The 24,280-nt window shown below is 42.3% G+C and overlaps 1 protein-coding gene across 5 annotated transcripts in view; it reads left to right on the top strand.

The window, feature by feature from the left end:
* Window positions 1-24,280, top strand: part of LNX1 (ligand of numb-protein X 1) — a 257,811-nt gene that overhangs the window by 37,015 nt on the left and 196,516 nt on the right. For 2 of the 5 annotated variants that reach the window (XM_069594119.1, XM_069594115.1), the window contains exon 1: window positions 22,979-23,346. The exons of 1 other annotated variant lie outside the window; for it this stretch is intronic. The gene's annotated coding sequence lies outside the window, so the exon portion shown is untranslated. Of the gene's footprint in view, window positions 1-22,978; window positions 23,347-24,280 lie in introns of those variants that run through there. 2 more of the 5 variants (XM_069594117.1, XM_069594114.1) reach the window with 2 other exon arrangements.

Below are 24,280 nucleotides of genomic sequence, written 5' to 3'. Positions count from 1 at the left end.
TGTTTAAGGTGATTGGATGGATGTATATATTACAAAACAATTACCACAATTAATTAACATCCATCACCTCCTATTTTTTTTTCGTGTCATGAGAGCTTCTAAGATCTTGCTTAGTAATTTCAAAAATATACTACAGCATTAAAAACTATAATCACCAGGCGGTCTTTATGTTACATCCTTAGGACTTATTCATCTCAAAATTGAAAATTTTGAATACCTTCCCCAACTTTGTAACTTTGGACCATCTTCTCCTTTCCCCCATTATTCCCTCTGCCTCTGGCAACTACTAATCTATTCTCTGTTTCTATAAGATCCATTGTTAAGAGAGAAAGCCATTAATAGAAACAACTCAGAGATGCTAGAATTATCACACTGTGTCTTTAAGATAACTATGATAGCTATGTTAAAGAAAGAAGTGAAAAGTTGAACTATGTGCATGAATAGACAGGAAATTGACCACTCACAAGCAAGAAGGATGATTCTTTGAACAATTACAGATAACTTCTTGTGACTGGTGGATTGCTGTGTGCGGGTTTCAATCTATAAGCATAAACAATTCTTCCTGTAAACTGAAAAACATCAAGGCTTGCCAGGAGCCAGCACAGGAGATCTCACCCATGACAAGGTCGTGTGGAAGAGACCTGATAAGTAAGGCTTCAGGACTCGAGAGACTCCCTAGACCTGCTCAAGCGTCTACCCCAAAACCAGAATCTGTCTGTCATACTATTTTATGCCTTTCACCAACTCTTCTGACATTAACAGGGGGCTATCCCCGACCACCTTTCTCTGGAGAAAATCAACTTAGGGCTCTAGCTAATAAGTCTCTTGGGCATGAAAGGAGTGTTTCAATTCAACACCCCCTATTAGCATTCTAGCTTGCCTGACAGGTTTATCCAGACTCTTGCAGCTACACTTATGATTATTCACAGCCTCCTAACTGTGAGAGGCATGGGAAGCCTAAAAATATAGAGTCTTTCAAAGAGTTAAAAATATTAGAGTAGTGCTGGTGTAGGATTTCACTGTTGAGTGAATGCTTGTGCTAAGTTCCCATATCTCTTATCCACTGTGCACCTGGGAGTGCATTAGTTAACGTAGTTGGAATGTAAGAAAAACAAGTGTAGCCTTGGAATTAGCCACATCAGACCTTTGAGCTAATTGGTTCTATTTTTGTTGTAACTCACTGTACCTTTGCTCCTTGAGAAATGTAACTCTGTTTAATACTTTCTGAGGCTGACATAGATTAGAAATATAAAGAAAAAACACTTTGAGGGAAAGTAAGTTTTTTGGTTGAGCCGCAAGATGTTATGGGGAGGGAGGTGGGAGGGGGGTTCATGTTTGGGAACGCATGTACACCCGTGGTGGATTCATGTCAATGTATGGCAAAACCAATACAGTATTGTAAAGTAAAATAAAGTAAAAAATAAAATAAACAAGAGGGTCATAAAATATCCACAGGCCTCCAAGGCCAGAAGATAATGTACACAATATTGTTTATGGGAAAGGTATGCAGAAAAATCCTGGTTTCGATAAGGGCAAAACTGCTGGAGTGTTTGGGCTGATTCTGCATGACCTTGCATCTTTCATTTCCCTCTAGGTACAAGTCAAGGTATAAAAGTCCCTTTTGAAAATAAAGTTATGGGCCTCGCTCACCAAAGAAACTTGGTCTCCCCATGTCTTTCTTTCTTTCTTTTTCTCTCTTACTCTCTTTTTCAGGCTGATCCCTTGGAACATAGAGGCTCTCTGCATTCACTTTCCTGCCTGGGCTTCTAAGACCTGAACAGGAAAGCACTCTGCATCTTCACTCCCTCGGGAGACCAGGAGGGCGCCTGTGGGCTCCGTGAACAGAGCAAGTCCCTAGTCTTGGGACTTTATTGGCTTTACTGTGTAAACCAAGGAATATCAGCTTCTATTCTTTCCTCTTTCATTCATTTGCTGATGCCGTTTCTCCTGAGGGTTCCTCTGGATCCTGTGGGGGCTGGACCCCAGCAAAGGCTCTGCTAGCAAAGAAGAATGAAGAAATGATTACAATGGAGGCAACCAACAGCAACATTGCAAGAATACTTATAGGACTTGAAAATCACTACTCTTTACGGGATAATTTTCAAAGACTTAAGGCAAACTCTATGCTCTTATCTTCCACTACCTTCCAGGTGTGTCTGTGTGAAAGTTAAGGTAATGTAAGAAGGAGTGTCCACAATGACCCCGAAGCCGCATTGCTATTGTCCCTGGACTGAGTCAGAACTCGTCATACACTAGATGAAGAAGCCTTAATACACTAGGCTGGACTTACAGGAGAAAACGGACATGGAGGTAAAAACTCAAAAAGGAAATGGAATTAAGCAGAACCACTGGATAGGGAAGTGATCCATATAAACAGAGCTTAGAGGAGAAACAAATGGACTTACAATGCAGTAAAGGGGAAGAAAAGGAGAAAAACCTAGACAGCACAAAACTAAAACCAACTCCAATATCATTGTGAGTTTTACCAATTAGAATGCCATTACTAAAACTAACTGTAAATTTGACTATAGTGGCTTACACAAGGAGTTGTTTGGATTTTTTTCATATAATATGAACTGTGGAAGTTGATAATTGCTAACATAGTTTCAGCAGTTTTGTGATGTTAGGGCTGACATCTTTACCATTGCAATATGGTTGCCACAGCTCCAGCCATTGCATCTGAATTTCAGGAAGGAAGATGACAGAAGAGGTTGGGGTAAGGAAAGCTGTCTCTGTCCTCTTTATCAGGAAAGCAGCCACTGTACCAGAACCAGCCCTCTCCATCAATATACTTCTATTTACATTCATTGGCCAGCTGGTCACATGGTCACTTCTAGCAGCAAGGGAAAGTGGGAAAGAAAGTCCATTTCCTCTGCAAACAAAATCTAGGTTCTGTAAACAAGAAGGAAGGGAGTATATGATATTGGATAGACAATATCAACAGAGTCTGCTCTGTGAGTATTCACTGAGACAGTGTATGCAAAAGAAGCTAACATAACATCTGGCATGTATAGGCACTCAATAACTTATGTTTTTATAAAGCTGAAGAGATGGAACTTATTGGAGATGGGAGGATAGGAGACAGCCTGTACATCAGAGGTCAGGTTCCCACACTGTAAGACTGACAGATTTAAAAGTTTACACTTGATTTTGTGAATCCTGAAAATACTCAGCAAAAATAGAGCCATGCACTTGAAGAGCAGTATTAGCAGTTGGAGGGGGGTGGTTGTCTATATATCCTTAACGGGTGGGATGGTTATTGTAAACCGAGAGAAAGAAACAGGGCCAGATGCAGAGAAATAGCAAATGTCACAGGAAATAAGCAATGCAGAGGTAGCCTCAGTTCTGAAGAGGACTTCTGAGAGGTGGAAGACAAATGGCACACAGAGTCTGTAAGTGTATTATATACACACACATGTGCACTCAATAAATATTTCACAGGCCGAGCCATTCTTCAGAATCGTGATATAGGAGAGGTTTCCATACACCAAAACAAATCATCTCAACATATCCCTTCTATCAACTTTGCAAAGTTATTACAGACTATTAACTTTGTTGCTTTTAAGAAAGTTTAAGGGATAACTTTTAGAGTCTGTGTCTACACAGTCTAAGCAAAAAGAGGAACTGAATTAAAACACTCAGCTTTTTTTTTTTTAACAGTGATAACCGAACAGCATAATGAATTTAAGCTCACCACAAAATCTCTTCCATAGTAATAAATTCTTTGTGTGACATTTCTGATGATAACAGTTATAGAGCATAATTTTCAACTTTTCAACTCTGCTTAATTTCTTGAGGTTGCATGAGTCTACAAGTCAGAAGTATCACAGACACCATGGGTACCTGGCCCTTTTCCAGGGGGCATTCTGAATCCTCAAGGCCATCTCCTTTTCTATCAAACAGAAAATGGCAGAGCAGGGTAACTATAGAGATGTACCAGACATCCCTGAAAGGATAGCAGCTGAGAGAATGTATCTTTAGTTGAGATCATCCTGTGGCAAATAATTATCTTCAGTCAGTGCCCTGTTAGGGATCTTAATCAGGTTGCAAGACAAAAAAGATTGGTTTGAAAGGATTTCTTCACTATTGATGAATTATTAACTAATATTACCATACAGTTAAGTTAAACATTGTAACTAATTAGAAACCTACCACAAAGGAATGTTTCACTTTGACCACCAACATTTTTTTTTACCTAGGATTATTGCTGTATTAGCTTGAACACAAGCTTTGATGCTTTAATAAAGACCCCCAAATAACAGTGATTTCATAGAAGTTTGTGCTTTCTCATATAGAAAATCAAGAAGGTGATCCAGAGCTTCACAACCACCATTATCCCAGGCTCCTCCTAATCTTATCGTCCTGTTATCCTCAACATGTGACTTTTATCTCATGGTCTGTATCAGCCTGTTGGGGCTGCTACAACAAAATACCACAGACTGGGGAGCACAAACAGGAGAAATGTATTTTCTTGCAGCTCTGGAGGCTGGAAGTCCCAGATCAAGGGGCCAACAAGGTTGGTTTCTGGTGAGGCCTCTCTTCCTTACTTGTCAATAACCACCTTTTTGCTGTGTCTGCACATGAGCTTTTTTCTGTGTGTGTGCACATCCCTGGGGTCTCTTCCTCTTTTTTCTGTTTTGTTTTTTTTTTTCCAATTGGAGTATAATTGCTTTACAATGTGTGTTTAGTTTCTGTTGTACAATGAAGTGAATCAGCTATATACATGTGTGTTTCCTCCCTCGTAGACCTCCCTTCCACCATCTCTCCAATCCCACTCCTCATACCATCACAGAACACTGAACTGAGTTCCCTGTGCTATACCACAGGTGCCCACTAGCTATCTCTTCTACGCATTGGGTGTTCCCTGGTGGTCTAGTGGTTAGGATAAGTGAATCAGCTATATACATGTGTGTTTCCTCCCTCGTAGACCTCCCTTCCACCATCTCTCCAATCCCACTCCTCATACCATCACAGAACACTGAACTGAGTTCCCTGTGCTATACCACAGGTGCCCACTAGTTATCTCTTCTACGCATTGGGTGTTCCCTGGTGGTCTAGTGATTAGGATTCAGTGATCTCTTCCTCTTCTTATAAGGGCACCAGCTGTATTGGATTAGAGCCTCACCCTTATGACCTCATTTAACTTCAGTTACCTCCTTAAAGGCCCTATCTTCATATACAATCACATTGGGAATTAGGGCTTCAGCATGTAAATTTTAGGATACAGTATGACCCAGCATAGCTGCCCTAGCTCTCACCACAATGTCCACATCCCATCCAAAAAGCAGAGAAAGAAAAAAGGGAAGGACACAAGTCTTCTCTTTAAGGGCATAGCAAGAAATTTAAACCTGTCACTTCTACTCCAATCTCATTCAGTTCAGTTCAGTCACTCAGTCATGTCTGACTCTCTGCAACCTCATTGACTGCAGTACGCCAGGCCTCCCTGTCCATCACCAACTCCTGGAGCTTACTCAAACTCATATCCATTGAGTTGGTGATGCCATCCAACCATCTCATCATCCTCTGTCATCCCCTTCTCTTCCCACCTTCAATCTCTCCCAGCATCAAGGTCTTTTCAAATGAGTCAGTTCTTCACATCAGGTGGCCAAAGTATTGGAGTTTCAACTTCAACATCAGTCCTTCCAATGAATATTCAGGACTGATTTCCTTTAGAATGGACTGGTTGGATCTCCTTGCAGTCCAAAGGACTCTCAAGAGTCTTCTCCAACACCACAGTTCAACAGCATCAATTCTTTGGTGCTCAGCTTTCTTTATAGTCCAACTCTCACATGCATACATGACTACTGGAAAAACCATAGCTTTGACTAGATGGATCTTTGTCAGCAAAGTAATGTCTCTGCTTTTTAAATGCTGTCTAGGTTTGTCATAACTTTTCTTCCAAGGAGCAAGCATTTTTTAATTTCATGGTTGCAGTCACCATCTGCAGTGATTTTGGAGCCCCAAAAAGTAAAGTCTGTCACTGTTTCCCCATCTATTTGCCATGAAGTGATGGGACCAGGTGCCATGATCTTAGTTTTCTGAATATTGAGCTTTAAGCCAACTTTTTCCCTCTCCTCTTTCACTTTCATCAAAAGGTTCTTTAATTCTTCTTTGCTTTCTGCCATAAGGATGGTGTCATCTGCCTATCTGAGGTTATTAATATTTCTCCCGGCAATCTTGATTCCAGCTTGTATTTCTTACAGCCCAGCATTTCCATGATGTACTCTGCATATAAGTTAAATAAGCAGGGAGATAGCTCCTAACCACATGGTCACACTTAACTGCAAGGCAGGCTGGGAAATAGATTCTTTAGCGGAACTTCTGTGTGCCTGGCTTAAATTTCTATTCAGAAGGGGAGAACAGATGTTATGAGATGACCAGCAGTTTCAGCCACAGTTGGAAAGATTCTGTTGCCTGGTATAATCTTAACATCTCCGTTTTGTCCATTCTGTTTTCATTTCCCTTTCATACCCCTCTCTTTCCCCTCCAGAGTCTTGGTTCCACTCAGTGCAACCTGGGAGGAGCCTGTTGCATACTTAGAACTAAAAGCTTCTTTATGGCATCCGTAGAAGACAAAAAAGTATTATTATACCAAAAGTTCTCTTTCCCTTCAAGGATGATGGAGATAAAATATGGGAAGGGATGATGCAACTAGCAATGTAAGAGTAATTAGGGGAGAATGTAGGGTCAAGAAAGGGAAAGGAGATTGGCAACATTAGAGCACTTAGTCTGCTGGTAGGAGTGATAACCCTTTGTCCTATTTTTAAATCTCTGCAACAAAAACAACCTTTTGTGCTGGAGGAAACATTTAGAACCAGTTGATTTTCTATGCTTTTTCACTCTGAGCAACAACGGTCTCTTGCCTCCTGCTTCATGTCTCTTGAAAGTGGAATGTCTCCTTTCATTAGCATTTTTAATCTGGTTCCTCCAACATTGTGCAATTTCCTGCTATTTCTTCTCCAGTAATCTAGCCAAGTTCTGCTTTGGGGGGACTCTCCCCTGTTGCTTTAAGGTCTCCCAAAAGCCCTCCGTCATTCTCTTACTATTCTATGCCTTTGTGGGAACACTTTGTTCTGGTACTCATAGAGGAGCTGAAAGTGCATCTTGTTACCTTGGCCCCATTTCAGTCAACAAGTATTTATTGAGAGCTGCCTTTGCTCCAGTGCTATTCTAGATCCTGTCAAATATAGACATGACAGAGTCTTGAGGTCTGGAAAGCACCTTAGAGATAGCTGCTCATTTTCCAAATGAGGAAACTGAAGGCCAAAGAATAAACAACTTGCTCCAGGGTCATGAGGCCATTTAGAAAAAGAACCTGCTGAGTTTTCCCATTTCCTACTCTCATGTATGATTTATCCTTTGACTGGGAAGATGAAATAAAGTGTATGGAACATTATGTCACCTTTTCCAAGCCAAATTTCATGGTTTCAGTATGTTATATAAATTGCATCATCTCCCAAAGAATTTAGTAAGATTATCTACTAACCCCCCCCCCCCCAAATCAATTAAATTATGCACAATAGCTTCTCCTACCCCATGGTCCTATCTATACGAACTCATAGTCCAAATTCTGGACATACAAAGCTAAGGGTCAGATCCTGGATCCTCCAGGTGCTGATACTTTGCAGGGACTGTTGGAGAGCAACAAGCCAGACATCTTGGAGTCTACCTTTCTCTTGACCTTGTGTAAGTTGGTAACTATATCTTCCAAACATCCCTGTGAAGTGAATATCACTATCCCCATTTCATGGATGAAAACATCCAGGCTTAAAGGGGAATTCCTATGCAGGAGACTGGGCTGATTGCCAAAAGATTCTGAAGGGATTCAAGCTTTATTGATGTCTCTTCTTATCCTTAAGTTACATCTGTCTTTTCTTGGTACAGTTTCCCCAGCATGGAATGGTACAAGAGCATGGGGCAGGAGCACATAGGTGGACAGGGACTTGGCTGTCAGGACGAACTTGATGGTGAGTTCTGACCCTCACAGCTGAGCTCTTTATGCAGCTTTAAGTCTCATGCCCCTCCCTGCACAGGAAGAAGAGCTCTTTCAGGGTGAGGCGCAATGAGCCCCTGAGCCTCCAGAATGGAACTGAGCCCCCTGGAAACAAGCAGGGGCTAGAAAAGACTGTCAGAGCCGTGTTGCGGTGGGGAGTAGAGGACTATAGACCAGAGAAGATGCTCAGGCCAGGTTCCCACCTGAGATGGCTCTGTTTGGCCTGAAATGAGAGTCCAGGGGAAAGGCAACATTTTGAACCATCTTCCAGAGTCATATGATTGCTCTCTGTGTGGAACTGAGTTCCGCCTCCCTAATCTTCTAGATGGTGCAGGCCTAAGAATGGGGTTTTATATTTGTGTATATATGCAGGAAAAAAAATGTCTGAAATAATATCCATAAAAATATCACTGGTTATTAGAGGGGAAGGGTTTGGTGTTTTTTAATTTCTTCTTTCTGCCGATGCTTTCTGCACTTTTAAAAATAATAAGCCAAAATTACTTTTCAATCAGAAAAAATGAAAATTTCTTTCATTGTTATTTGGGAAAGAAAGAAACCACCACATGTACCCACTAGCTTCTAATGTGATTGCTGCCTTGGGGATATTTGGTAGTTTCAAAATGACTTTGTGTGTAAAGTGATATTCTCTGGCCACACAAACAATTTCAGAAGAGATAGAAGAAATTTAATTTAAGAGCATGTCTGTACTAAACCGGCTTTTAATCTGAGAGCATGTTTGTATTAAACCAATCACACATCGCACCTTTTCTGGTTCCCAGAAGAGGCTGTCTGGTATTTCATGTCCCCACACATCATCACCTTCAAACTTTCCAGCTACTTGCTCACTGTCCCTTAGGGCAAAAAGAGCAATTTACAGCTAATTGTCATTAGCCAGGATCTAGTATAAGAAGCTCACAAAACAAATGGGGAAAATGAGTGTGGATTTTCCAAATCGGGATCCAAGAAGAAAGATGACCACACCACAGTGAGGAACAGGAGGTAGACAAGAGTCAAAATAGATAAGAACCAAAATGCCTACTTAGTACGCTAGAGTGAAGCCAGTTAAATGTTGGCCTAGGAACTATGGCAGGCTGCAGATTTCCTTCTTTGCAGACCTCTTCTCCATAAACATGTGAACATCCAATAGGATTTGCTTATGTGATTGTCTGCATAAAGGCACAGAGATAGACTCCATCAATTTCCCAATGTGTGTTTACAGACAATTCATATTTTACTGTATCTCAAGAAGTACAGACAATTCATATTTTACTGTATCTCAAGAAGAAAACAGCAATTGCAGACCTACCCCCTTCTCCTTCTCTATCCTGAGTGTGGCATTCTTAAAATTCATCAACTTTTCCTAAAGGCTGTAGTTTTCAGAGTCCAAGTTATATAATGCATCAGGGCTGGATCACTGAAAAGGAAGAAGGAGGTATTACTCCCTCTATTCCTACCAGGTAGAGGGGAACAAGGGTCAGATTCCCACCATTTTTGAAGAACTGGATCTTTGTTGGAGAAAGAGTGCTTTCTTAGGCTTTGGCTGTCCCACATGTAGCCATATGTGAGTATGTAAATTTATGTTAATTAAATTAGGTGAGGGAGTCTTGGAGACACGGACACAGACAGAAAGTTCCTGAGCTAGGACCTCCTCCTGCTTTCATCTTTCTTACTTGCTTGAGAATTCTAACAAAAAGTATTGACTACCTCCAAAAAACTGGGCAACGAATTTTTGTTTTAAAAGAGTCTACTTTCTTTCCATGCGACAGGAAGAAGCTTAGAGGGAGGCACAGTTCAGTTCAGTTCAGTCACTCAGTCATGTCCAACTGTTTGTGACCCCATGAACCGCAGCATGCCAGGCCTCCCTGTCCATCACCAACTCCCGGAGTTTACCCAAACTCATGTCCATTGAGTTAGTGATGCCATCCAACCATCTCTTCCTCTGTCATCCCTTTCTCCTCCTGCCCTCAATCTTTCCCAGCATCAGGATCTTTTTGAATGAATCAGCTCTTTGCATCAGGTGGCCAAAGTATTGGACTTTCAGCTTCAACATCAGTCCTTCCAATGAATACCCAGGACTGATCTCCTTTAGAATGGACCAGCTGGATCTCCTTGCAGTCCAAGGGACTCTCAAGAGTCTTCTCCAACACCACAGTTCAACAGCATCAATTCTTTGGTGCTTGCTTTCTTTCTAGTCCAACTCTCACATCCATACATGACTACTGGAAAAACCATAGCCTTGACTAGAGGGTCGCTCAGGTCTCCTGCATTGCAGGCAGACGCTTTACCGTCTGAGCCACCAGAAAAGTTCCCCTGACTAGAGGGAGGCACATCCAGTGACTAACTATGGGACTCAGAGTGGGACAGGAGGACCTTGGGTGAGAAGGAGAATGGGGGATTTTCACTTATTCCCATATCCACCTCTGGGTTGTTGAGGTTTTTTTCTTTGATGAGGTTATTTTCATTTCTAGTGTGAGAAAACTATTACAGAGACTCAAAAATAAATAAGCAAACAAACACATGGATCCAAAATGCTAGCTAATCTCATTTTTCTTCTCTAAGAACAAAGATTGTGAAGAATAATAAACAAACATTGGGGAGGAAATCTTGTTTATTTCCAGCCTCCATGTGTTTTGCCTGGTCCAAAGCAGCTGTCATGGCATTGTTTACCCATGATGTGTGCGTGACTTGGGTTGGCTTCATATCCTGGGCTCTGCAATTCTAAAATTAATAGGAGGCTAACTGGGGAACTTCCCTGCCTTCAGTGCTATAGGGGCACAGATTTGAGTTCTTGGATTTGTTTGGTAAATCCTTCCTTCCATTTTAAGAGATAACTCTTTGTCTTATTTAGGGGTCAAATTCACTGAGATGCTGAGCTTGCTCTTTATCAACATGGTCATAGAGGTATGTCCTATCTATCTATCTAAAGGAAATCAGTCCTGGGTGTTCATTGCAAGGACTGATGTTGAAGCTAAAACTCTGGTATTTTGGCCACCTGATGTGAAGAACTGACTCATTTGAAAAGACCCTTATGATGGGAAAGATTGAAGGCAGGAGGAGAAGGGGACGACAGAGGATGAGATGGTTGGATTGCATCACCGACTCAATGGACAAGAGTTTTGGGTAAACTCCAGGAGTTGGTGATGGACAGGAAGGCCTGGAGTGCTGCAGTTCTTGGGGTCACAAAGAGTCGGACACGACTGAGTGACTGAACTGAACTGATCTATCTATCTACCTATCTTCAACCATCCAAGTCTTTTTCCTGTTAAGTAAGTTTTAAAACTTTCCAGCTAGTATATATGGAACATTATAATTCACTAAAAGCTGAATACAAATGGAAATTGACAAATAGCTAAGAAAATTTCAAGTAGGAATCTCATGATTATTTATGAAATTTATGCTCTGATTCTTCTCTCAAGATTTCTTAGTTCTTTTTAAAATACAGTGTCAAAAAGAGTGGATATATATATGTGTATAACAGGTTCACTTTGCTGTGTACCTGCAACAAATACAATATTATAAATCAACTATACTCCAATAAAATTTTTAAATGAAATCTCAAAATCCCAGGTTATAATAATTGAATTTTCTGCAGCATAATGTAGTAATGTTTCAGTCCAGTTGCTTTCAGTTACAAGTAACAGAATACCTCCATTAAAAGTGGTTTTAAACAGAAAGGAATTTAGTTATCTCATAAAACAATCATTTGAGAGGTAGGCAGGCAAGGACAGAGCTGAATCAGCAGATCAGCAGCATCATTAAGGATGGAAGTTCTTTTCTTCTCTCCACTCTGCCATCTTCAAGATTGGCAGCATAGCTGCAAAAATGCTGCCACTTGCCAGGCAACACAGTTATGCCCCGCAATATCTGGAAGAGAGAGATTGAAAAGATAGAGACAGGAATTTTTTGCCCAGCATCTTCTTCTATTAGGAGGGAAATTCTTCCCCAGAAACCCCCCAGCTGAGGTCTCATTGGCCAACACTGGGTCACATATTCTAGCTGCAAGGGAGGCAGGAAGAGAACACCACTCCAGTCCCTTCCAGGAAGGAAGAATGGCAGCCAACAGGTCAGCCACACAGAGATTGATAGGATCAGATCCTCTGGTACCAAACTGATGAGAATGCTGTCTCTTTCACTTAATACCACTGCAAACTTGAGCAAGTTACTCAATTACCCAGTGCCTTAGTTTCTCCTCTGCTGTGCGAAATAAATTCTACCATATATATATATATATAAAGCCCTTTATAGTGTCTGGCATGTGCTGCCTATTAGGCATCATGGTTATTTGCATATCTAGGATGACAGAGGGTCTCCTGGGGTTTGGAGTTCATCCAGATGCTCCTGCTGAAAATTTGACAGACAAGTTGGATTTAAGTTGCTGTGATGTTAAATTCCTATAGGACCATAACCACAATGGCCAACATCCGCTGGATCATGGAAAAAGCAAGAGAGTTCCAGAAAAACACCTATTTCTGCTTTATTGACTATGCCAAAGCCTTTGACTGTGTGAATCACAGTAAACTGTGGAAAATTCTGAAAGAGATGGGAATACCAGACCACCTGACCTGCCTCTTGAGAAATCTGTATGCAGGTCAGGAAGCAACAGTTAGAACTGGACATGGAACAACAGACTGGTTCCAAATAGGAAAAGGAGTACATCAAGGCTGTATATTGTCACCCTGCTTATTTAACTTATATATAGAGTACATCATGAGAAATGCTGGACTGGAAGAAACACAAGCTGGAATCAAGATTGCCGGGAGAAATATCAATAACCTCAGATATGCAGATGACACCACCCTTATGGCAGAAAGTGAAGAGGAACTCAAAAGCCTCTTGATGAAAGTGAAAGAGGAGAGTGAAAAAGTTGGCTTAAAGCTCAACATTCAGAAAACGAAGGTCATGGCATCCAGTCCCATTATTTCATGGGAAATAGATGAGGAAACAGTGGAAACAGTGTCAGACTTTATTTTGGGGGGCTCCAAAATCACTGCAGATGGTGACTGCAGCCATGAAATTAAAAGAGGCTTACTCCTTGGAAGAAAAGTTATGACCAACCTAGATAACATATTCAAAAGCAGAGACATTACTTTGCTGACTAAGGTCCGTCTAGTCAAGGCTATGGTTTTTCCTGTGGTCATGTATGAATGTGAGAATTGGACTGTGAAGAAGGCTGAGTGCCAAAGAATTGGTGCTTTTGAACTGTGGTGTTGGAGAAGACTCTTGAGAGTCCCTTGGACTGCAAGAAGATCCAACCAGTCCATCCTAAAGGAGATCAGTCCTGGGTGTTCTTTGGAAGGAATGATGCTGAAGCTGAAACTCCAGTACTTTGGCCACCTCATGAGAAGAGTTGACTCATTGGAAAAGATTCTGATGCTGGGAGGGATTGCGGGCAGGAGGAGAAGGGGACGACTGAGGATGAGATGGCTGGATGGCATCACTGACTCGATGGACGTGAGTCTGAGTGAACTCCGGGTGTTGGTGATGGACAGGGAGGCCTGGCGTGCTGCAATTCATGGGGTCACAAAGAGTCGGACACGACTGAGTGACTGAACTGAACTGAACCACAATGGCTGTCCTCAATTCTTCAGACTTAATGCTTAATATTGTTATATATTTTTAAAATCTTTTAGCTGACAGCCTTGTCTCTTAAATTATTTCCAGAAAAACTTTCCAGAGATAGAAAGAGTGTCTTTGTTTCCTATGGGAGATGCCAACCTCCTCCAAGATTCCATCTCTTCCTCTCTCACGTTGCTTGTGTGTCTGACTCTTTGGTCTGTTCTCATTGCAGCTTAGAGCAGGCACTAGTTCACACAGTCCTATACCTCATCTCAGCTCTGTTTCCCAATCCCCTGGCTTCAAATGAGGACAAATTCAGGATGAGGACAGAAAGTAGCTCTTAGGAGTTTCCTTTAAAATTTGATACACTGTTAAATGGGATGAAAATTGGCACAACCTTTCTGAAGTGCAATTTGACACATGAAATATTTAAATACATAATTCCCTTGACCCACTTCTATGCATGTAAGCAAAAAATAAAATTCATAAAGCATTGCTTGCCATAGCAAAAAAATTAACAACCTAGATGTCCATTAATAGTAAATATGTTAAATAATTAGAGCATTACCATAATATAAGATTGCTATATCAGAACATTTTTTAAAACATGAGGAAGATCTTTATGTACTGACATGAAGGGATGCCTACAGTATATTATTGAGCTTAAAAACAACAAAACACAGACTGTTGTTTACCATACTGTATCAGTTTTCTATGGTTGCATAGTAAACCATTCCAAAGCTTTAGTGTCTTAAAACAACTGTATTTATTCACAGCTCTTTGATTTGGCATTTGAGTTGGGCTCAGCAAGAACAGCCTGTCTTTACTGAACGTGCTGCTGGCTGGACTCACTCGTGTATCTGAGGCCTCGGCTGGTATGTCAGGGACAAGTCCCTCCCTCTTCCTGTTCTCTCATCCTCAAGGAGGTGAGTCCAGGCTGCTCACATGGCAGGAGCACTCCAAGAGGGTGGGAGCAGCAAAAGGAAACCTGGTTGCTTGGCGCAGGACCCTGACAGCATCATTTCCCCCAGTTTCTATTGGTCAAAGCAGTTTCTATTGGTCACAGCAAGTTTCAGACCAGAATCAAGGAGTGAGAAAGAGACTTCTCCTCTTCATGGGAGTTGCTGTCTCAGAGCCATCATCCAAAATGCCCTTCAACCACGCTCACTTCCTGAGATCCATGCCTCTGTGTAGCCCTTCCCTTATTGAACCTGGACTGTCTGCGGGACCACCAGAATGTTTGAGTGTGTGTTGGAGTGTGACATCAGAGGCTAGATCACACAAGGTCTTGCACCTTCCACCTTGCTCTCTTGGTCCTCTTCCTGTGGGGGAAGTCAGATGCCATTTCAAGAGGAAATTCATGTGGAGAGGCCCGGATGTATAGGAAGTGAGGCCTCCTGCCAACAACCGGCACGGGTATGTCAGCTGCGGGAGTGGGCCACCATGGAAGGCAATCCTCCAGCCCCAGTCAGGTGTGCAGGAGTGTAGCCCCAGCCAGAATGTGACTACAGCCTCTGGAGAGCCCCTCAGCCCCCCAGAACCTAGAACTACTGCTCAAGCCCCTCTTGTCCATGGAAGCTGAGAGATAGTAAATGATTAGTGTTTTTTTTAAGCCACTAAATATTAGAATGACTTGTTACACAATATTCAAGAATGAATGAGATGCAAATAATTTGTGGCTTCTGTGTGTGTGTGTGTGTGTATACATAAATATACACAAAGATAAATGTTGTCTATCTATTTAATACTTATCCCTAGAGACCAGGAATAAGGGTGTGTGTCTGTGTGTGTGTTGTTGTTGTCTGGCACTAAGGAGCAGGCAGACATACTTTTTAATTAAGGCCCTTTTTTCTTCAGACTTGTTTGAGTTTTCTACTAGGAAAGCTTTACTTCTATAATTGTTTAAACAAAAACATTTTCCCTGCTATTTCAAAGCATTTGTATGTACACATGAATATGAGCAACTGGGCTAGGCACAGAAGGAGGAGGTACAGATCCTCCTTCTGTACAGGAGGAGGTACAGATCCATTGAGGCGTATTTAGAGAGGCCCCCTCGCAAAATTGTTCTGGACACTTCAGTTCTAGTAATGGTGCCACATGCCCCCAGCACATCAGCACAGGCTTGCTCTACGGAGATGAACACTGTCCAACCAAGCACAGCATCGAGACTGCAGTAATAAGGCAACTACAGTGAGATTTAAGCATCCGTTTTCTTTTTAAATGAGATTTTCCCAAAAAGACAACATCCAACCGAGTCACTGAAATGCAATTAGTACATACAGCTGGATCGAGTTTAGAACACTGAGAATCTGTTTGAAAAAAACACATGAAATGGGGTCCAGCTGTCTGAACTTTTTAGTTTTGTGAAATCCACATTTAAAAACAAAACCCGCCTATATGTTTTCTGACCGTTTTTTCATTGCAATGTGGTTTTACAAATGAACCAACCCAATCAATTCATCAGTGCAACTGACCAGGCCTCTTAAAAATAAGGAATCTAAAGCCTTTTGTCCCCTGAAAATAGAGATAAATGTCATAGAATCTTGTTTTTTTTTTTCCCTAAAGTCTGTGGTAACTCCACGCATTTCTGGGTTTTAAGAAATCTGAATGCCCGTCACATTATTATTTCCATTCATTTATTTATTATTGCCATATTTATTTGTTATCTACCAAGTATTGATGGTATCCTCAGAGCTGGAAACAAAATTCTAGAGGAGACTATAGTTTTTGCCTAAGAGATTACAGTCTTGTCTTCTCTGTGATTGTCCCAGAATGTACAATATTTACTCTTACGGCATTTCATATAGCCCTGAAAGAGGTCATTTCCCCTTAAATGGATATATCTCTAACTTAAAAAAAAAAGTATATAGTAAAGAAATATATATGCAAAGATGACATCTTCCTAACCCCTGGAAATCATAAGCAGAGCATTGAGAATTTCTAATATTTGTGACACAGTGGAAGAGTTCAAACACACGTGGTCTTTCTACTCAGGTTAAGTTTAGAGCCATTGCAAAGAAAATTGGATTTTTCTTAATGTAACGACTCATTTTATTTATTTTTATTGCCCAACCTCTGCCCCCAAATCCAATTTAAGACAGTAATCTGGGGCACCTCATGTGTTTAAATATGAAAAAGACAACCTTTCTTCAGAGATTGCAAACAATTTTCCCAGGAACTGTTTGGAGAAATTCAGTGGTAAAGAATCTGCCTGCCAATGCAGAAGCTGCAGGAGACGCAGGTTCGACCCCTGAGTCAGGAAGATTCCTCTGGAGGAGAAAATGGCAACTCTCTCCAGTATTCTTGCCTGGAGAATCCCATGGACAGGGGAGCCTGGTAGGTTACAGTCCATGGGGCCACAAAGAGTTGGACATGACCGTGACTACACATACATGCATGTACACACAGCCACTGCCCAGTAATTCGGGATTTCTGGCGTGCAGGTTTGAGAGCTACATATTTAATTCATGTGCCTAGCACCAGGACCTGCCATGGTTTTGAGCAAGCCCCCTATATCCTTCTAGCCTATTCCCTTCAATGACGTGATACTTATTTGTGAACAAAGCTTTGTAAAACTATGGTTACACGGATGACAAAATCTGGAGTCGGATGCATGGCTGTGTGAATTTGTTTGGGTTGACTCAAGGGCAAAGCTGATTCATATAAAATCAGGAGTTTTCCTGGGTTTTGTTGAAAAATCTAGGATGTAGAAAGACTTCATTTTAACCCTGATTTTGGAGGCTTAATAACTGGCAAACACTTGATGTACACACTTTATCACTCAAGTGTTAGATTTATTTTCACATATGTTTTACACATAGATATAGAAAAGTTGTTTATGAGGGGCTTCCCTGGTGGTCCAGTAATTAACAGTCCACCTTGTAATGCAAGGGATGTAGGTTCGATCCCTGGTCTGAGAAGATTCCGCATGTCATGGAGCAACTAAGCCTGTGCGCCCCAATTACTGAGCTCTGGAGCCCATGAGCCACAACTAGAGAACCATGCACTAAAACTGAGACTCAATGAGGCCAATTAAATAATTGTTTTTTAATGGATGTGATTTTTTTTTAAGTTGTTTACGAAAGGAAAAAGTTAAAATACAACACAAATTACTGATTCTGGTTGAGGACAGACATCTAGAGCAAGGGGGATCTTAATACAGCGTCTGCTTCCTGAGGAGGTCGATTGAGAACGAAGGTTTCCTGCCACCTTCCCTGAACTATAAGACCCACGGGAGCCTGACTCCTCCAGCCAACGAGAGGGAAGAAAATGGAAGCAAGAAAGCAGAGGCCCGTGTCCACTGGCCTGGCATCCCCACACGCCCTGCCTCTAACGGGGAGGTGGGGGCTGCATAGTCCACCACCTCCCTTCATCCGAGTCTTGCCAGACAAGATCCAGGAGGCAAAGGAAAAGAGGTCTTTGCTTTTCAATGCAGCAGTCAAGTACCTGGCATAGGGGGCCCAGAAAGGACCTTCTCACCCTGTCTTTCCAATCAGATTGGCCATCACGTCTCTTCTTGGGAGCAACACCAGGAAAGCTGGGGAGGGGAGGGTAGATAGAAGTGCAGTTCTAGATTGCTCCTTCCTGGGGAATGAGTCACAAGTTCCTTCTGAAATATGAACAGGAAAATAAATGTTTCTTGGCTGTGCCTCAACACCAGTAAATAAAATGCCTGTGAGAATAAATTATCTCAGGGGCCTCCCCAATGCCATCTAACACATGCTCACCAGGACCCGAATTCAATGAGCAGTCAGGGAGGGTGTGCCTGATGATGAGTCTCCATATTTTAGAAAATTTACAGGAAACACAAAATGTTCCTGCTTAGAGGTTTGTTTTTTCATTTGGGTTTTTTGGGGGTATGTCAGTTGTTAGAGAATTTGGAACAGATTTTTCCACATAAACTGATGTTCTAAATCTAAATGGTGTTTGGCTTCCCAAAACTGGCCCCCCGAAGTTTTTATAGCGGTACGGTCTTTGCCTTATTGTTTTCATGGGAAATTAATTACAAAATTAACACAGTCAGAAATGCATTAGTCCTGGGTCCACACCAGTCCACCCCCTTCTTCTCCCCCGACATCTCCCTGGGCCATGTTGTGGCACTCCCAGATGTAACAGCCAGTGGTCTCTCAGAAGGGAGAACAGGGTTAGATTCTCTGAGACCACAGTTCTTTGCTAATTCTCGACATCTGCATCTACAAATTCTATCTGTGTCTGAATAAAAACTAGTAAGTACCTCTCAACAGCTATTTAACAAACTCTTCCTTAAGTGATCTGAATTGAGAGGAAAAGATTTTTCTCATTTAATTACTCATTTGTTCATTCAACTTAAAAAAATTTGGAACCTGGACATGTAGCTGTGAACCAAACGATCATAGTTCCTGCTTTCCTAGTTGTAGGTGGAGGAGTGGACATAGGAGGGTAAACTGTGTAAGTTCTATATTAAGGAAATAAGCAAATAAATAATACACTTACAAATTACATCAAGTACTACAAAGAAAATAGGTGTTGGGGGGATATGCCTTTAGGAAATGACATTTGCGCTGAGACCTGGAAAATGAGAAAGAGGCAGGAAGAGAGTGAGTTTGTGTGCTTTTGGCAGAAGATCTGGGAATGGGGGTGTGAAGGTCAGCACACGCCAGCCCAAGATTAGTAAAGCTCTGAGATGGAGAAAAGTTTGGAGTGTTCAAGAAACTGACAGTAAGCTAGTGTTGTCAAGGCAATGTTGGAGAGGTGAGTGGGGATCAAATTATGCCAAGACTAGCTGGCCAGTTCAGAGATTTCATATTTCCTCCTTATTGCACTGGAAAGCCTTGAGGCTTTTAGGTAAGTTAATGGCCTCATGTGACTTATCTTTGAAAAATCTACTCTGGCTGGAATGTGGAACTTAGATTTGGCTAGGGGGGCAACATGGGCAGCAAGAAGACCAGCTAGGAGCCAAGATGAGGGCTAAAGTTGGGTCGGCATTTGTGGTAGCAGAAGTTTTGAATAGAATGTTGCAGTTGATATCAGTTTAGGAGGTGAGATTGACAGAACAGACTCATGGGTTAGTTGTGGGACTGGAGGGAGAGACAGGAGCACTTGGGTGGCTGGAAAGATCATTGGCTAAGATGGAAGCAGCTGCTGCTGCTGCTAAGTCGCTTCAGTTGTGTCTGACTCTGTGCAACCCCATACACGGCACCCACCAGGCTCCTGTGTGCCTGGGGTTTTCCAGGCAAGAATACGGGACTGGGTTGCCATTTCCTTCTCCATGGAAGCAGCAGGAGGGGGAAAAAGAGGTAGAAGGCTTGGCTTTGCCTGAGTGGAGTTGGAGATGGCAGTGAGATTCTGAGAACACGATTGGAAACTCAGAAGAGAGTTCTGAGCCAGAGATCCAAATATGGGAGTTGTTGGCACAGAGATGATGTTTAAAGCCTCAGGGTGGAACTTCACACTCCTCATTGCCTCTCTCATTTGCAGACACAGGTGGGCAAACTATCAAGGATGAGCATGGAGGAGGATAAGGAAAGCAATCAGCCCATAATGGTCTAAGGAAACCATTTTCTGCCTCCTATTTTGATAAATCCACGTTCACCCTGGGCATCTTGTAAGCATACAAACAAGCCTAAAAGAAAGCGAGTTAATCTTCTGATTTCTTGCTCACAGAATATTGAAATATGGAGGGGAGAGATGAATTAGGAATTTGGGAATAATACATACTATCATGTAGGACATAGATAAATAATAAGGACCTACTGTATACCACGGGACCTATACTCAATATTCGGTTTAAAAATCTATGTGGAAAAAGAATCTGAAAAAAAAAAATATATATAACTGAATCACTTTGCTGTGAAACTATCACCTGAAACTAATACAACAATGTAAATCAACTATACTCCGATAAAAAAGAAAATAAAAAGAATCCTGAAATAGCTCCTCTAGCATTTTACATAATTCAGTTTTAAGATTCCTCCTTCAAAATGCACCAAAAATGACATTTTCTCTGCATGCAAGTGGACACATTACTTTTAGGGACACTTAGAATGGCCATATTTCTTTGCATGGCAAAGTTGTGCTTGCTTTCCCATAATAATTAAAATCCGTGAGGATTCTAATTGCATCTGGATGTCTCTGCTGAGTTGGAACCTGTCACTCATCTACAGCATCCCACACCAAACGGAAAGGACATGCTAAAGCCGTGGCATTTGAGCAGACCCAGGTCCCACACTGTGAGTTGCCAGGGAGTGAGTAATTCTGGCCTTGGAAAGGGCACATTTGTAAAGCTAAATTAATACGTCCTGTTTTTCATCCGTGACTTCTCTCTGTTTCCAGTTTTAAACAGTCAGCTGCCTTGGTTACATGACCATGCAAAAAAAAAAATGGGGTGGGGGGAGGTTTGTATGTTTATTGTCAATCCCAGAATGGACTCAACTCTTGGAACCAACTCAATCAGTACTGATCCAGATGCTCAAAGGAGAGGAAAGAGAAATAAAATCCATCTACCTCATTACCTTTCTGAATGGAAACCCCCAAAGCATCTGACAGTCCCCAAGTCTGCTATCTTTATTCCCTGGTGGTGAAAAGCTGTGAAGCAGATGAGGAACATGAAAGCTTTCATTACATCAGCTCCCTTCCAACATTTTGGTTTTCATTTCATACGATAAGGTTGAAAGGCCCATTTGACTGTTATAAATTGCCTTTCCTCATCAAAGAACTCCAAGACCAGAGTCTGTAAACATATCTGGACACTGTGTTTAGTTGTAAACCACTGGGAAAGAAAAATGAAATGACATCTAAACTAAAAGCCCGGCCCCTTTCCAATATTCTTTTTTTATTGCTATAAATCCAGTAAATAAGTCTTTAGTGTCTGTTGAGAATGAAAGCTGACCAACCTCAGACTTAAAGGCATATGTGGCCCCAGAGTAAAGTACCCTCAAGCTCCACAAAACCAAATGCAAGTGTCCCATGTGCAAGCAGCGGCCCTAATGTCGCAAGTTCTATATTTACAAAAACGGACGACTTAGACGTTGCTGGGAGGCATCTCCTTGTCTCCTAATGAAAGGTTTTACTTTCCTTTGACCAGCAGCCAGTTGCCCTGGGTAACTGCACTGGAGAGCTACACGCTAACAGCTGGAAGTAAAGATGAGCGCCCCCCCCCCCCACCCAAAAATGTTGCAGTAGGACCTGAGGACTGAAAATACCATGCGCTGATTACTTCTCATCAGGCAGAAGTTTCCAGGTTGGAACTTAAAATTATTCATCCCCTGGATTATTGATTAAAAGAAGCTTGTAACTGTTAGGCTTCTAGAGTCAAAACGACAAATTTGCGTGATCAGACCATAACTGAAGCACACACAGAGGCCAAGAGATTTACAGGGCCCTTCCTTCCGGGTCAGTCAGAATCACAGTGGAGAACTGGGTGAAAGCAGCCAGCAGCACCCCCTTGGAGAAGAAGAGAGGGTGCCGTGCTAGGTGAGTCCTATGTACGAGTCACATAAAGGTAGCATCACTTCGTAACTCCTGGAAGAGGTCATTTAACTAACCGATGAGCCGTGGTTCTGTTTAGAATTCTATTCCCAGGCCTAAGAGTTTGTTTAAGCAACTCTTTGGCCATCACAGGAGCTGTCAGCCCACCGAAGTGCTTAAGCTGACTGTCGGGAAAAGCAAGACTCAGAAGAGCATCCTTCCAGAAGGGCAATTTCTACATTTTTAACTAGTGGGGTCACTGTGCAGGAGTGACTTAATCTCTCTAATCCTTATTTTCTTCATCTACAAAATGGGAATGAGGATGATAGAATTATGTTGAGAATTAAATGAAATAACACCAGTTGAGGTCATTAGCACAGCACCTGGCAGATGATAAGCTCTCAATAAATGCTGGCAAAGATGATGCCACTGATGATGACCGTGACATTGAAGAGTAAGTAGAAGAAAACTTTATTCAAACAATAATCTTGTATCTTTAGAGGATGTCTTGAAAGTCTTACCTGTGTCTTTAAAAGTCTCGGCTTGTGTCAGCCATAAACTTGTTCATTCTTTTCCTTTGGCTACAAACGTTTGCCAGTGTTTGGTTACAAGAGATGCTGCCTATGGAAAAATCTTTGAAAGATTTGGCAAGGCATTGGAGCGAGTCAGGATTGCTTGATTGGTCCAACATAGATTTCACACTTCTGATAGAAATGCACACTTCTTTGCATATTTAAAATTTTTTAAATGCCTGGGGCAATTAAAAAATGCCTGGGGCCCCTTCAGGCAGCGGCCAGCTCCTGCCTCTTTAGAAAGTGATCCCAGCGTGATGATGTCCCAGCCTGGTGATGACCTGGAGGGGTAATGACCCTGTGTTTATTTCCTTGTTGATTTCCCTTCCCTGGCTCCAAGCTCATTTTCCCATTGCCTGCAGGAAAACAACATCCAGGGGTGCGGTAGGCCTGACTTGGCAGCCCTAAAGGTGAACAAAAGGACCCTGGCTCTGGCCGAGAGCAGAAGGAAGTTGAAGGGAGACTCAGCCCATCCAAACCAGAACAGACACATCGCTGATGCTCTTGAGTGGCTGCTCAGTGGTAGCCACTCTCCCTGGAAGCTCCCCAGAGGCTGGTCTCGGGGTTATGGCTCAGTTCTGTGCAGAGCCTGCAGCAGGGGCAGGGGATGCACTGATTGAGTCCAAGGTGGAGTGGATCTCATGCGTGTCTGGAAGACAGGGCACAGGAAAGAGAAGGGAAATTTTTCCAGGCTACTGCTGAGTCAGAAAAACTCAGTTCCCAAATGGACTTCACCCGGAGGCCTCACACAGCTGAAAACTGATCCGCAATGCAGCAAAGGTAAGAGGCCTGCCACCTCCAGAGGGTTGCGTCTCAGGCAATTGGAGAAAACTTTGTCCTGACTCTCCGAGCCCAGCCCCCACCCCACTCCTGCCATACACCACACACACACACACACACACACACACACACACACACACAGGCACACAGGCACACACACACACTTGTTAAGGAGAACTTGTTAAGGGCACACACACACACACACATACACACACTTGTTAAGGAGAACCTAGAAATACTTTCAACACTCTAGAAAGGCCTCAGGACATTTACTGTCTTTATGTTCAAGGATACCACTTCCTTGACTTTCAAAAATAAAAACTACTTTTTAATTTCATTTTTCACTGGCCAAACTGGTCAGTTAAAATGTAAGTAATCCCATTAATGGTGACTGGGTTTCTATAACATTATTCTTTATCAGTATTCAAAACACATTCACGTGTTTTGTCCCATTTCTGTGGTAGAAAATAGGCATTTCCGTTACTGTTTTACCCACAGAGGCACTTAGGTGCAGAGAAATTGTGACCTGCCCAGCAGTGTGTAGGAAAGTGACAGACAGCTCACCTTGTCTCCATTCCTGCCTCTTTCCAGTAGAATGGGGACTCTACTTTCTAAAGCAAATGCCAGACTACCCTGTCTGTCGCATATTCCAGCAAATGGTCTGATGAGAGGATCCAGAAACGGAGAGTCACAGTATCCAGGACAATACCCCACTGTGTTGTGTATCCTTATTCACGTCCATCCCTGGACACTGAAGCCAGTTCAACAGATATTGATAAGTGGTGGCCCCAGCGCCCAGTTCTGGGTCACACATCAGTGCAAGATGTAGACCCTATGCCCAGAGGGTGCTGAAGGAGGCAGAGTGGGGGCTGGGGGAGGGCTATGAGTGAGAAAGCTCTCCATGGGAGGGGAGCTTCACACTTGGGCTTAGCCT

The sequence above is a fragment of the Ovis canadensis genome, chromosome 6 (genome assembly GCF_042477335.2).
Source record: "Ovis canadensis isolate MfBH-ARS-UI-01 breed Bighorn chromosome 6, ARS-UI_OviCan_v2, whole genome shotgun sequence".
Classification (NCBI taxonomy): Eukaryota; Metazoa; Chordata; class Mammalia; order Artiodactyla; family Bovidae; genus Ovis; species Ovis canadensis.
Note: the sequence above shows the minus strand (reverse complement) of the source record. Positions and strands in the feature narration are given on the sequence as shown.